The 13,252-nt window shown below is 44.4% G+C and overlaps 1 pseudogene; it reads right to left on the bottom strand.

Moving 5' to 3' along the window:
* Positions 1–1,291: 1,291 nt before the first annotated feature.
* The window catches only part of LOC119458315 (N-acetylated-alpha-linked acidic dipeptidase 2-like), a 49,796-nt pseudogene continuing 37,835 nt past the window's right edge, over positions 1,292–13,252 (bottom strand).

Below are 13,252 nucleotides of genomic sequence, written 5' to 3'. Positions count from 1 at the left end.
AGTACAATATCTGAGAAGTTTATTAATTAATTAAGACAAATCATGCAATCAGGCGGAATGCAAAAAAATGATCTGAGTATCTCCAAGCGCCGGCAAACAAGTTTACCTTGGTTCTGTTCAGCTACGTGGCATTTGCATATTTTTAAATTTTGGTGCATGATAGTTGGGACAACCTGTATATAAAACTTGGGGCATTGAGTAGGTGCTCGAATAGACAACTTGCTGCTGTGCGGCTTAGTAGACAACTTGGAAAGCTGGGTATGTGCCACTGCATGGTATGTGCCATGGAGTATGTGTGTCCATTTTTAGCCAATCTTCCATGTGGAATGAATGTGTTACTATGGCACAAGTGACGATGACCTTGATCGTATTTTTGTATCAGTGCGTGTTCTCTGTCCTATTCAACTCTCATCAACATTCTTTGCTCGACATGCATCACATCGCCTTCGAGCTCGTGACGTAGAGAGCTAACAGCTACAGGCGTAGAGGCTGGGCTCGCGTCACCCACTATACTGCTGATACGTACCTTGCTAACCGAAATAAGCTTCGTGGCAGTCATATTACAACAATGCGCTGGGTCTGCGTGTCTTTTAAATATAAATTTGAGGCTAGTAATATTCCCTCGCACTTATCTTTGTTTTATCTACCGCTGGTTGCAAACAAAGGGCTCCTGGACATCAGCTTTTCTGTAGAAATGACGTGTACAAACCTTATCGATCCACCGCAGTGGCTCAGTGGCAATGGCGTTGAGCTTCTGAGCTCGAGTTGGTGGCTTCGATTACCGGCCGCATTCCGGTGAAGGCGGATTGGAAACACGCTCGTGTCCCGTCATTTGGCCGCAGGTTTAAGAAACGAGTGGTAGTCAAAATAAATCCGGTGGCCTCCTCTACGGCTTCCCTCATAGCCAACTGTGCAGTTTCGGGACAATTTAATTGTTTAAAGAAAACCTTATCGCCTTTTACATAGCATTCTTGCCTGGTATTTGAACAAGAGATTACTTACAAGGGCCCCATTTCACGCATGAACCATTTCTGGCTTCAACTAAACAAAGAATTAGTTGCACACTGTCACGTGCGCAACGAAGGACATTCGTTTCAACTGGGCCTTATAGGACAGACTATTCGCAACGCTTAAGATTTCTCGGTAGTTCTTGTAGAGATCTCTCAACAATGTGGCAAGTTCTCCCGCACCAACCACGCAGAGATATCGCAGTATACTTGATACCTTCAAAATCAGTGTCATTGATGATATCATATAAAGTAATTTTCACAGGCATGTCATGACCGCCGTCTTCACTCTCAAGGTTTTATTGCACTTAAAGTTGGCAGCATAACAACGAAAGAGAAGATCGTGACAGCGACATAGAACGTCAATCAATAATAGAAAACGCGTAGCCTAAACGGCAACTGTACATGATAAACGGAACCACCTGGTTGACATTCCACGAATACAAAAGCACACATTTTTTGTGGTGGTAGAAGAAACACGCAAACACACGTCATAGTTCGACAAAGCACGTGAAAAGGTAAAAGGCGCTGACATGCTTTCGGAGAAGTAGAATAAATATCTGACAATTAAATTAAAAGAGATGACTCTTGCCTTTACTGCTTTCTACGAACCAAAGAATACAAGTCCACAGGGTGTGCATTTGGGCAAGTTCGTTATTCATATACTTCGAAATAGCGAGCTAAGGACGGGAGTGAAGGGAAAAGGGACTCGGACTTCAGCAAACCTTTCGGGCTCCTTCCTGACATCGCGCGCGAGTGAAATATCACTTAGTACACAGGCTTTGATTCATTCGCTGCACTAAAGTTTCTGAACGAGACGCATGCAACAGTAGGTGTTTGGGTTTCTTGATTGCCATCCCTGAACTCAATTTTTTTTTTGTGGCGAGGGAGGAATACATAATTCATAATGAGCCTGCATGCGCAGGGTTACCTATAGCACCTTTAGTTAGCGCTTCACGATACACGCAAATATTTCAATGGCGCACTCGCTCGTGGATCGCGCTGTTGCGATAACTGGACAGAGCCGCACACACCAGAGACAGGCTTGAACGCTGGGAAATGGCACCAAATGATAAATGCATACACTGCGCACAAAAAGAGATCACCACGCAGGAAGTAAAAGAGTGTGTTGTAGCCCGCACCTTCTGGAAGCTGGTTGAAAGAATGTTTTGGAATATCCATCGTGCGGGCACCACGGCGGCGAGATCCGTTTGCGAGTCTCGTGTATTACAGCGTTAGCTACGTTTTGTGATGCTTCCACGACAATGCAGAACAATGTCGGCGATTAAATCAAGCAATGTACCGCAAACTGTGCAAAATGTGGGCTATAGTATGGAGTCATCTAGAAGAACAGCCGCTAAAACTCGGCCAAGCCGAGTTTCTTCGCCGCTGGCTTGCGTGGTACCTAACCATCTCTCGAGGCAAGGTTTTCCTCCACCCAGAATTATGCCCAAGGTCTGTTTGCATTAGTAGACACTTTGCATCTGTATGTGCCCCGGGTGTCATTAATAAATTCGAGGATGACAATATAGTTTTTAGGTGGACTCTGTAATAGTGTTCTTGAAGTGGAAGTGGCACAGCCTGTGTCAAGTAGACGCCGTTTACTGTTTGAATTGCTCCTTTGTTTATAACGAGTACGATGTATTAGGTGTGCGATGTGTTATACTGTGCTCAATGTATGCATCGGTACTGATACATACCACACTGGTACGCGTGCCTACGGATGAATAAATTGCCTTGTCATTTCCTGCATCACCCGGTACAGTAGGAGTCGACGATTCGATAGGTCAGTTGCGCTGTCGTCCTCATGTGTCAGCATGCTGACGTGCACGTGTGGACGTCAGCATGCCTGTCCCGTAACCGAGCGGGACAGGTTTCTCGCACTCTGGTGGAAGGAGGGCGCGCAGGGCCGCTTTCTCGTGCGATAGGCCGAGAAGCCTCGCTTTTTTCCAGGCTCATCTCCAGATCACTAACGTTCCAAGACTGGACACGAACCGTTGGAAGCCACCATCAGCAGAAGCTGATACTAGATACATACATTGCATACCTTGGGGTGACCTTGGGTCACCCCAAGGTGACCCAAGGGTTACCTTGTCGCCCACAAGGTCAACAAGGCCCACCTTAGAGATGGGCCTTGTGGCCCATCTCTAAGGTGGCAGTAATAGTCCGGCCTCGTCGACACGGGCATAAGAATAAAGAGGGGAGGGAAAGGTGCTATAATAAATACGTTTGAAGAACAGAATCTAGCGCACTATCAAAGGAAAGATTATTGCACAGTTGCAGGCCACGCTGTTCAAAGTTTAAGAATGCAGGTTACTTTGATATACGAACTCGGTGAAAAGGGATAGAAGTTAACAACAGTGCCGCATTTTGCATCTTAAGAAAGTTTCTGAATATCGCATTCAATGTTGTTGGGCCCTAAGTTATGGCGCGTTTTCTTGCCAGTTCTCCTAGAAATAAACTGAATGAAACAACACTGCTTGACCAAGTTGTCTGGAATATATGCATAAGTAATTTCTTAAGGGAATCTTCTGAATGGCCACTGCTTTCTTGAAGTACAATGGGGGCGCAAGATTGGACTCGACGTAGTCTATGCCGGCGACATGCTCTTCAAGCATAGAGAATCTTACAATTCGCCATGAAGTGAACTTGCGACGTCTTACTGAGCATGGTCTTAGCATAGCTTTCACTCCTGCTGTTCATTTTACTTTAGTGAGTGTGGCTACAGAAGTTCTTATGGTTCAACCAGAATAAAATTGTTGGAGATGTAACCAAATATCCGCAACACGCACTTGGACTGTACTCTACTTTTTTCAACCCTAGTTCTTTTTGCACTCTTCAAAAATTAAGTACGCTGTCTTCTTATGCACTTCACGTAAGGAACACATCTAATAACCTTGATGTAAATGAGCAGCGGCTGGCTTGAACGCTGCACAGTATTCGTTTGTTTTGTGAGCCGCAGTGACATCGAAATAGAAGGAATCAGTCGGCGTTCGTCCTACGTGGCAATTTTTGTACGGTCTGTGTCAGCTCGAAACGTCAGTGGGGTTTTGACGCCGCAAACTAAAGTATGAGAATGAAGGGAAGACGATGACACACCAAAAATCCGTCCACCTAGTCCCGAATTCGCCCTTTGGGTGCCGACGTTGCCAACGCAGGCCTAACGCCACGGCTGCCGATTCTCGTAAGGTCACTTATTCAAGCCTTTCTGAGCAGCTCACAACTGATGCGGACGCATACGGGGTGCGACTCGGGTTAGTCGTCAAGGCGTCATCAAAGTGCGTCCATGAGGATGTCCGCAGCTGCACTGATGCGGTACGTCAATGAGGCCATCAGCGGCGCTGCAAGTGAGGATGCATCGACGAGGGCCCGCTTCAGGGCGGTGAATCGCGAACCGACGTTGACGTCATCGAAGCTGATGCCGAACACAACGTGCTTGCTTAGGTAACTTGCCCACGTGTGGTTCCTAAAAGAGAGAGTAGAGGCGCACATAGATGACGGAGTAATTGCAATGGGCGAGGCCTCAATCACACTTTGCACGCCATGCTGTCTCTATCATCAAGCACATAGTCATTGTTCTTTTGGGTGACAGTACCAAGATAATCGATGCTTTCCGTAATTTTCTCAGAATTGCTCTCCAAGCAGTTGCTGAAATTTCAATCTTTATTTTAAATTCATAAGATTTCCATAAATTCACTCAGCTGTTGTTTAAGTAACACCGTTTGTGCAATCCACATTTACTTGAATTAAAAAATCTATGATGGCAGAACTCAAACCCCTGGCACAGCACAACAGCCAGCCCTCCAAGGCACTTACGAAGCGTTCACAGGCGGTTTGCAATAATTCAGTGCTTTTTTTTTCTGTTAGCATGAAGGAGAGCGGCGGAATACGTTATTCGTTCCATGAAATTAGGTACCACACTTCTTTAGCTAGGACACACATTGAGTGGTCTGCAGCGCGCTCGAGGCCAAGACGCGGAAGTTATCATGCAATTTGCTGCAGGCTTCGACTCCGGAAGCCTATAAGTTAGCATGGAAATGAATGTTTCCACGGAACGCTTCGGTATGCGTCAATAGCGGCGTCATAGATAACATTTAATGTTGCCATGGTTGGGGCGATCAAGGGGTCACAATTACATAATCGTGGGGCAGACAAAGTATACAGTAGCTGCGATATCTCACCTGTATATGTTCCCTGCAAGAATGCCCGGACTGTCGATGAACACTCGTTCCAAAAGCATCAGTTTGTTGTTTATGTTTCTAAGAAAAGAATAAAGATTTCGTAATATCTTTAACGCACACATACAGCTTGCTAAAGAATGAATACCAGTACAAAACATTCAAATGTGCGTGCTTTGCATCTATAAAATGTTGCTTGCAAAAGATCCTTGTAAGCACGCCACACCTCGCATACAATATGATAAAGCCTGCATGGAAGGCTATATTAGGCACCCAGTACCACAGTACTTAGATGCTCACAGGAAAAGACTAGCGCTCATTTACGCTTCTGTGCGAAAAACGAGATGAACATAAATACCACACAAACTGGCGCAAGACAAAGCCTACACAAGTTATCGGCAACTCGTCCTACATAAACGGACCTTTGCTCCTTTCTACACAATGGAAAACGTTCCATCACACTTCCAGCAATTATAAATAGCGCTGCACTTTAAGGAACTGCACTTCAAGCATTTCTTTTTCGGGGGGCGTAGCGCGTGTCACAGCAAGTGAAATGCTGATTCGAAGTTCTATGAAGTTTGTGTCTTCTTTCAATAAGGTCAAGTAGCCGTACTTTTGGAAACTTCTTTCAACATTTACATGAACTTTGTAACGGATTACTGCTGGCACCGGCCGCGCACTGTCTCCTTAATCATCTCGCGGATTGGTCGTCATTTTCTTCGACTGCCACAGCGTTCGCGCACGTTTGATTTTCAATTCTTTGATCTGAGTTGTGTGCTATGCGTCACTGATCAGCGTCATGCATTGGAAACGGCAGCAGCTAGCGTTTTTTCTTGCTTCCGTCGTTTCCAGTAAGAATTCAGCTTAATGCATCTATTTCCTGGCATCCTTTTCCATAGGCGGCTCATGCTTGCGGCGCTAATAACAAATTGAAAGCTGAACATCTGGTAATGTCACACATATACAAAAGGGCTGAAAAGCTAACGGAATGAAACAAAAGGGTACACGACTAGGCGTAGAATAAATGAGAACATATCGACGGAAGCCCGCGCTGGTTTAAATATTTAAATGCATGCGTACGTGTTGTCAAAGGGCCATGCACACAAGCGTCGAGGCACCTAGGAATGTATATAGATAACAATGATCCAGCGTTGCCACTATTTATACAAATATTTCTGCTAATACAACATTCCACTTCAACTACACAATCCGCGGGAAAAAATATCGCGGATTAGTCTTGTAATCTCATATAAGCTAATAAGATGCTATATGAACGCGAACGAAAATGTAGCTTTGAACAATGTATTACTAGAAAACCTCAAATATGCATCGCATTTCATTTCGATTATATCGAATAGGTACTTCAAAGAGCTGCTAGAATAACTTATTTGGTTGTGACGCCACCAAGTGCAAGAGAAGCAGATCTGAAATATTTGCCTGATAAAACAACAAATTGGTTACTGAATTACTTTTTCAAAGATGCCTAAAGTTCTGAAATACAAAATAGGCCGAGAGATCATTTTTAAAGTACAGCTATTTTTATGCTGGAGCGAAAAATTTTCCTTTTACCGGCGCTATACAGACTGCTCAATGTCCTTACGAATCTGCTAAAATTAAGCGGACAAAATCTTTTTCTTGAGTCTCCTAAAAAGGTGAGCTATCCAATGGAAGCGCATTTTAGTCGTCAAACAAGCAAATAATCTGCGAGACAACAGAAAATTTGCCACTGCGTTTGACATTTACGTCAACACATTGACGAATTGATGGTCCGCGTTGTATGGCACATTTCTGCTCAGTATTTATGGTTGTCTTGGCAGTATGTTTCGCTAACGATGCTTCGCTCAACAGTTGGCATGCCATTGGGGCGATTCATCGAAGAACTAAGCCTCTTCAGCATTGCAGTGTTGAGGGAAACTACTTTGGGGAAAAAAATCAGTAGGAGGATTTTTTGCCGAAAAGTTCCGAGCTGACCTACTCGGCATTACAGTTAAAGACTCATTGAGCAATGATCAGCGTAGGTGTCACACATTTACATTCAAGATGATGTTATCGGGACGCGTGCCCCCCCCCCCCCCCCCCCCCTTTCTTCCCCCCAACTCTCTGAACCCCACTGCAAGAGACATCGTAAGACCGCCACTATTGGCTATATACATGACGGCGTCACACTCCAGCTTTACTACTACTACATGACTACTACTACTACACTACTACCTGACTTGATGTCACATACCTAGCACGTGGGCCTGTAGTTCTTGAAAGTGATAACGACGCGATAGTCTTGGCACTAACGAGAATGCTGAGAACTTTAAAAATTACCTCGGTGTGCTGTTAATTTAAGCTTCACTTGAGTGATTCTCTTTATTACCTCGAGAGCGTTTACTATACAAGTATCGAAACAGCATACCCGCAGACTTTTTATGATAGCGAAGTCTATCGTAAAATTCTCAATATTTAGAGTTTGTTTACGATTGCCGTAATGACACCAGTAATTTTACGATCTCTAATATAAATCAAATTTAGGGCAACTGATTTCAAAAGAATTCAAATACAGCCGCGCTGACAGCCACAGTAGTGCAGAGACAATGTTTAACGGCAATTGAAATTTTAGCCATCATTGCACAAATATTTCATGAGTAAACTTCATAAATATTTCAGCTTGCATGTTTGTGGCGTAGATCCTTCTAGCTGCGAATATACAGCAGAGTGGCTGTTCACAGCGTTCCAACAAAACAAAGTAGAATAATATTTAAAAGGGGTAAATAGCTTTTTATATTTTTCACGAAATTTTAGTATTTTCTTGCTTAGATTGCGCATAATTCAATGTGATAGTTGGCAGGTCTGAAATAGCAGCGTAATTTTTGTACCACAGTTCATTGTACAATTACAGCAAAGAAACTCAATATTTCTCGCCATACACACACACTAAAAGGTCAGCATAGGTAGGTAGGTAGTAAACTTTATTGAGGTCCTGAAGTAGTCACCCCCCGTTTTCATGGAGGGAGGACCATAATTGACCATAATTGAAATTTAATTTCAACTGCAATCGCACTTCAAGCAGGAATCCGCCTCCTTACCTGAAACTTTTGCTATGACGCCTCTCCTGCTCGACAGCATCAGCGGCCCTCGAGAAGCTTTCCACGGCTGAAACTAGTGGCCCTGCGGTGAGTAGTGCACCAGAATGACAAAGCAAGAAGCGGTAACTATGCTTGGTCAACCAGACTTGCGTCGAGCACTTTCGAGGAAGATAAACAGTTCCCACACTAACGAATTAGAATCCGTCATTGAAACATAAGCACTGTACTCCAAGATTACCGAGCCAGAAAATGAGCACGTATTGCGATAGACTTTAGAGAAATCATCATCATCATCAGCCTATTCTTATGTCCACTGCAGGACGAAGGCATCTCCAATTACCCCTGTCTTGCGCTAGCTGATTCCAACTTGCGCCTGCAAATTTCCTAACTTCATCACCCCACCTAGTTTTCTGCCGTCCTCGATTGCGCTTCTCTTCTCTTGGTATCCATTCTGTAACTCTACTGATCCACCGGTTATCCATCCTACGCATTACATGTCTGCCCAGCTCCATTTTCCCCGCTTAATGTGAACTATATAGAATATCGGCTACCCCCGTTTTCTCTCTGATCCATGCACACCGCTCTCTTCCTGTCTCTTAAGGTTAGGCCTAAAATTTTTCGTTCAGAGAAATAACATTACGCAATTCTATGCGCCCTCCTAGCATCAACGTACGACGGCAGGTATTGACGTTGCACAGGTGGCGCTCGTAATTGGGAGCCGATAATAATGTTATCAGCCTCGAACACGTGCTATAGGTACGGCTCTTTGCTTAGCAAGACGTAGGTTCTTAGCAGTGTTCTACCCACTCCTTCCCATCGTCTACATCTGCGCGGCTTCGTTTTCTTTTCTTCTTTGGGTTTGCCACCGGTGTTCCCTAGCCTTCTTTTTCGTGCCGTTATAAATATTTGTGCTATATGTCAGTCAATGAGCCACGACAATTTAATCAACTACTTTGTTATGAAAATTATTGCTATATAGTAACCATCGTTTGAAATAGTGTGACAATGTCGGCATCTTGCACTGTAGGGCATGTAGAAGACTACTGCATATTGAGGGGCAACCTCGCTGGCGACGTGGCTGAGTGTTTACGGCGGTGGCTCTTTAACCCGCATGAGTAGAAAGCTATTTTCGTGCGTGCCACAACATGCTTTTATATGTACTTATTTGTACCAGGTTCTATGAACATATTTGACACACAACGTCACGATCGCTCTGAGCTGTCAGGATTTTTCTGAATGAAAGAGGAAAGCCAGTAACACCATACTCCCCTGAAAAAGAAAAGCAAATCTCTGACTAGGAAGTAAGAGGCACGTTGGCCTATCACCATACATAAACCACCATTCGATCTTTAGGTCGTTAAGAATGTTTTTTTTTATTGTCTAGTGAATTGCTTGTAGCTATGGTTTTGGATTCTCGAAGTCATACGATTTTTTCACGGTACATGTCCTGGCTGGCGCCACTCTGCACTCTAAATACGAACGCTCATCGTCTAACGTGCTCCGCACTAACGCTTGCTTGTCACATCAAGTGATAACAGGGCGTCTAGCTTTACAACGTGCATATACCGCTGCCGTCCGGCTATGCAAAGTACAACAAAGCGGCCCTGGACATGCCCTTTTTGGGCGTCATTTCTCAAAGATGTTAACCTTAACAAGTGGGTTTTCAAAGCGCCTTTCCTTGTGTTTTCCTCTAGAACCACCAAGAAATTTTATAGGCTTCTAAAAAAAAAAAAAAACTAGAAGTTTAAGGCAAATTTCTATTCAGGAAACACAGTTCCTCTTTGTTACGGCCTCCAATCCATTTGCACAAACGTACAAGGCGAATACATGAGACAGGAATAAAGAATAGCACCGCTTTATGCATTTTTTTTCTTTTGAAGTTGCCACAGCTGGCACTTCTTTTACAATCTAGCTCTCTCTTTTTCTGCTTAGTGCGTTCCTGTAGGTATAAGTGGCCAGCCATGCCTTTTCCCACTCTTTTTCCGCTTCGCACATTCTATTAAGCTTCTTGTGCCCCACGTACCCACGTGAATTCGTTGGTCCTCGATGTGCGTGGCGTACAGCACCCGCAACTCAGCCAGGCTCTCGTTGAGCGCCGCTGCGTACGGCCGAACAGTGTGGGGAAGCAGCGCCGGCACCGCCATTTCGTGCGCCGCTGAGGCCAGCAGCTGCGTGACGGCCCGGAGGAACTGGCCAGCACATACACAAAGAAAAAAGAAAAAAATTGCTCCATCTCCCGCTAAAGGGAACCATGTGTGGATACGAAGCAGCGGGGAGATGGTTAGCTTGAGTGGGAGATGGTTTCGCGGCAGCGGCCCGAGCGCTCATCGCGGCGCTGCACAGGAGAGAGAATGAGGCGCGCGCGCTCAGTCATTTTCAAACCGCGGAACTACCGTGGCGCCCCCAGCGGAGTATGCAGCTGTCGCACCACCTGTCGTGCGCGCCGCTCCGGATTCCTAGAGGAGAGAAAGGGGGCGGGGGAGCGTAGGAGAGGCCTCTCCGTGTGATCTCCAATTACCCCTGGCTTGCGCTAGCTGATTGCAACTTGCACCTGCAAATTTCCTAACTTCATTACCCCACCTAGTTTTCTGCCATCCTCGACTGCACTTCCCTTCTCTTGGTATCCATTTTGTAACTCTAATGGTCCACCGGTTATCCATTACATGGCTCCATTACGCCCAGCTCCATTTTTCCCGCGTAATGTCAACTAGAATATCGGCTATCCCCGTTTGTTCTCTGATCCACACCGCTCTCTTTCCTGTCTCGTAACGTTAGGCCTAACATTTTCGTTACATTTTTGGGTTGGAGTGCACACGCTACGTGCCAAATCCTGACTGGGAGCTTAGCACACTGTCGTTGAAAAGGAAAGTGTACAGTCATTGCATTGTACCGGTGCTAACATATGGGGCCGAAACTTGAGGTTAACAAAGAAGCTCGAGAACAAGTTGAGGACCGCAACAAATATATAAGTTTACTACTCATGAGGATCGTACAACGCATTTTCTAAAGCACTCTCTATGTAGCTGAAAAAGAAATAAAACACAGGATTGTCTCAACGGTGGTAACGAACTGCATATCTTCCACTTTCTCTTCGGCTGGCAAAACAACTTGCAGAGGCAGCGCCGGTGTAGTAGGGAAGGATAACGTATCAGGAATTGCGTCTTACCTGTTCACAGAAAAAGCTTTGGAAAAGATTTTGATCTTGAATGCACTCTTGGTTTTAAAAGCTTCGGAATCAGATGTTATGGCAGAGCTCTGTCCTCCACCCGAAGAAAAGTGAACATCGCCTCACTCGCATCACCGCTGACCTATAAGGTCACGTCAGGCACGAATTTCGGAAAACATGAACACAACAGCAGCGTTTTGACATGCCAAGAAAATTTACACTGAGGTCCGTGTTGTCACAAGCACATTTTTTTTTTACAGAGTGCCTAGTATCCGTGCTACATAGTTGCTTACTGTGCTCTACAACTTCGATATTTACCGAAAATTCCTTGTCGACCATCTTGTAAGCCATTTCCGTCTCGTAGATGGTGTGGTAAAGTGGCAGGCAAGAGTCGAAGCTCTGAAATAAAATGAATGGTTAATAATCAAGCCCAAGAAACATTGTTCGGATTATTATGCTAAATATATTGTAAAACGGAAACTCAGAATTCATATGGCGAACACGGCATATTTATCTTCAGTACATGCAATGCTGTTGCTAACCAAAATCATTGGCAAATGGACAGCTTGTAAATGCAGAACAAGTGAACTGTGATGACGTCTCTTGCAATCATATGACAATAACAGAAATTAATGAACTATGCACTACTAAATTTGCGTAAAACGCTCGGATCAATTCATTTTGAGTTCGGCTCAGCCAGGACATGATATCTAAAAAGGTCTTGAAGTTAGAGTGACATAATTATATAGCTTCAAGTTACCGTCCAGGAAAATAATGCGTAAACATGCATGCTTTCTGAAAGACCGGTGCCTCTGACCAGGAACAATCCCTTAAAGTGGCCGCCTGTGTTTCGTCCTAAAGCATAAAAAATATATACTGCGTACTACTTAGCCTTAATTAGTATTAGCAAAATTTGATTAAGTTATCGAATCACTAAAGATCGAGTAACAAATACTAATTAAATTGTACTCGAGCTTTCAAGTATTTATGTGTTGGTATTGGTTAATATTGCGAACCACCTGACCTACCTGGTTACGGCAGGCGTAGCGAACGTCCACACAAGGAATGCCAAGCTCGTGGAAGAACGGCGCGTAGTCACTGTCCGACGCAAGATCCAGGAACCTGAATACAGTAATATCGATAGCGCTGCTGGCCAACGCGCAAGCACCAGAAAGTGGAGTTGCGGCCACCAAATCTGATGGTGATCGTAAGTTTCCAGATAAATTTGACATGTCTGTGAACACAAGATGACGCCTATTACAGTGCAATCGAAACAGAAAGGATGTTTTTTGAACGTTTGAAAGGCTGCAAGTGAGTTGCATATTAAGGCCTTGCTTTAAAGAACTTTGATTTCACTTCTGACCACCCGTGGTTTCGAAGAATTGTCTGAAACCTAAATACAAGGGGGAATTTTCACACTCTCGGGACTTCGGAATGCGACTACCACCACCGGGTATCAAATCTCTAACATTCTGCTGAGCAGGCGAAGTTCGTCGCAACTATTCAGGGCTGCGGATGCTATAAGTTACGAGCGTAACTGTTACCCCTTTTTTTTATAATTGATGCATTTTCGCGACAAAAAGATTCAAGTTTCAATGCGAGCATAAATTGAACACCATAAGGTCAATCGTTCCAAAACTAATGAAACGAAATTGGGTTGTAAAAAGCCGGGAAAGTAATTAAACGTCCACTACTATTCGAAAAAGAGAAGCTCAACATGCTTAATGAGAATTCGCCTTTTCACGTTCTTTGTGCCTCAACAAAGCAATTACTGCTGCCAATTTCGAGGAAAACATAAGCTAAATTGACGTTGTGAAGGACACGATG

Source organism: Dermacentor silvarum, chromosome 7, assembly GCF_013339745.2.
Source record: "Dermacentor silvarum isolate Dsil-2018 chromosome 7, BIME_Dsil_1.4, whole genome shotgun sequence".
Classification (NCBI taxonomy): Eukaryota; Metazoa; Arthropoda; class Arachnida; order Ixodida; family Ixodidae; genus Dermacentor; species Dermacentor silvarum.
This window is presented reverse-complemented; position numbering and strand designations above follow the sequence as displayed.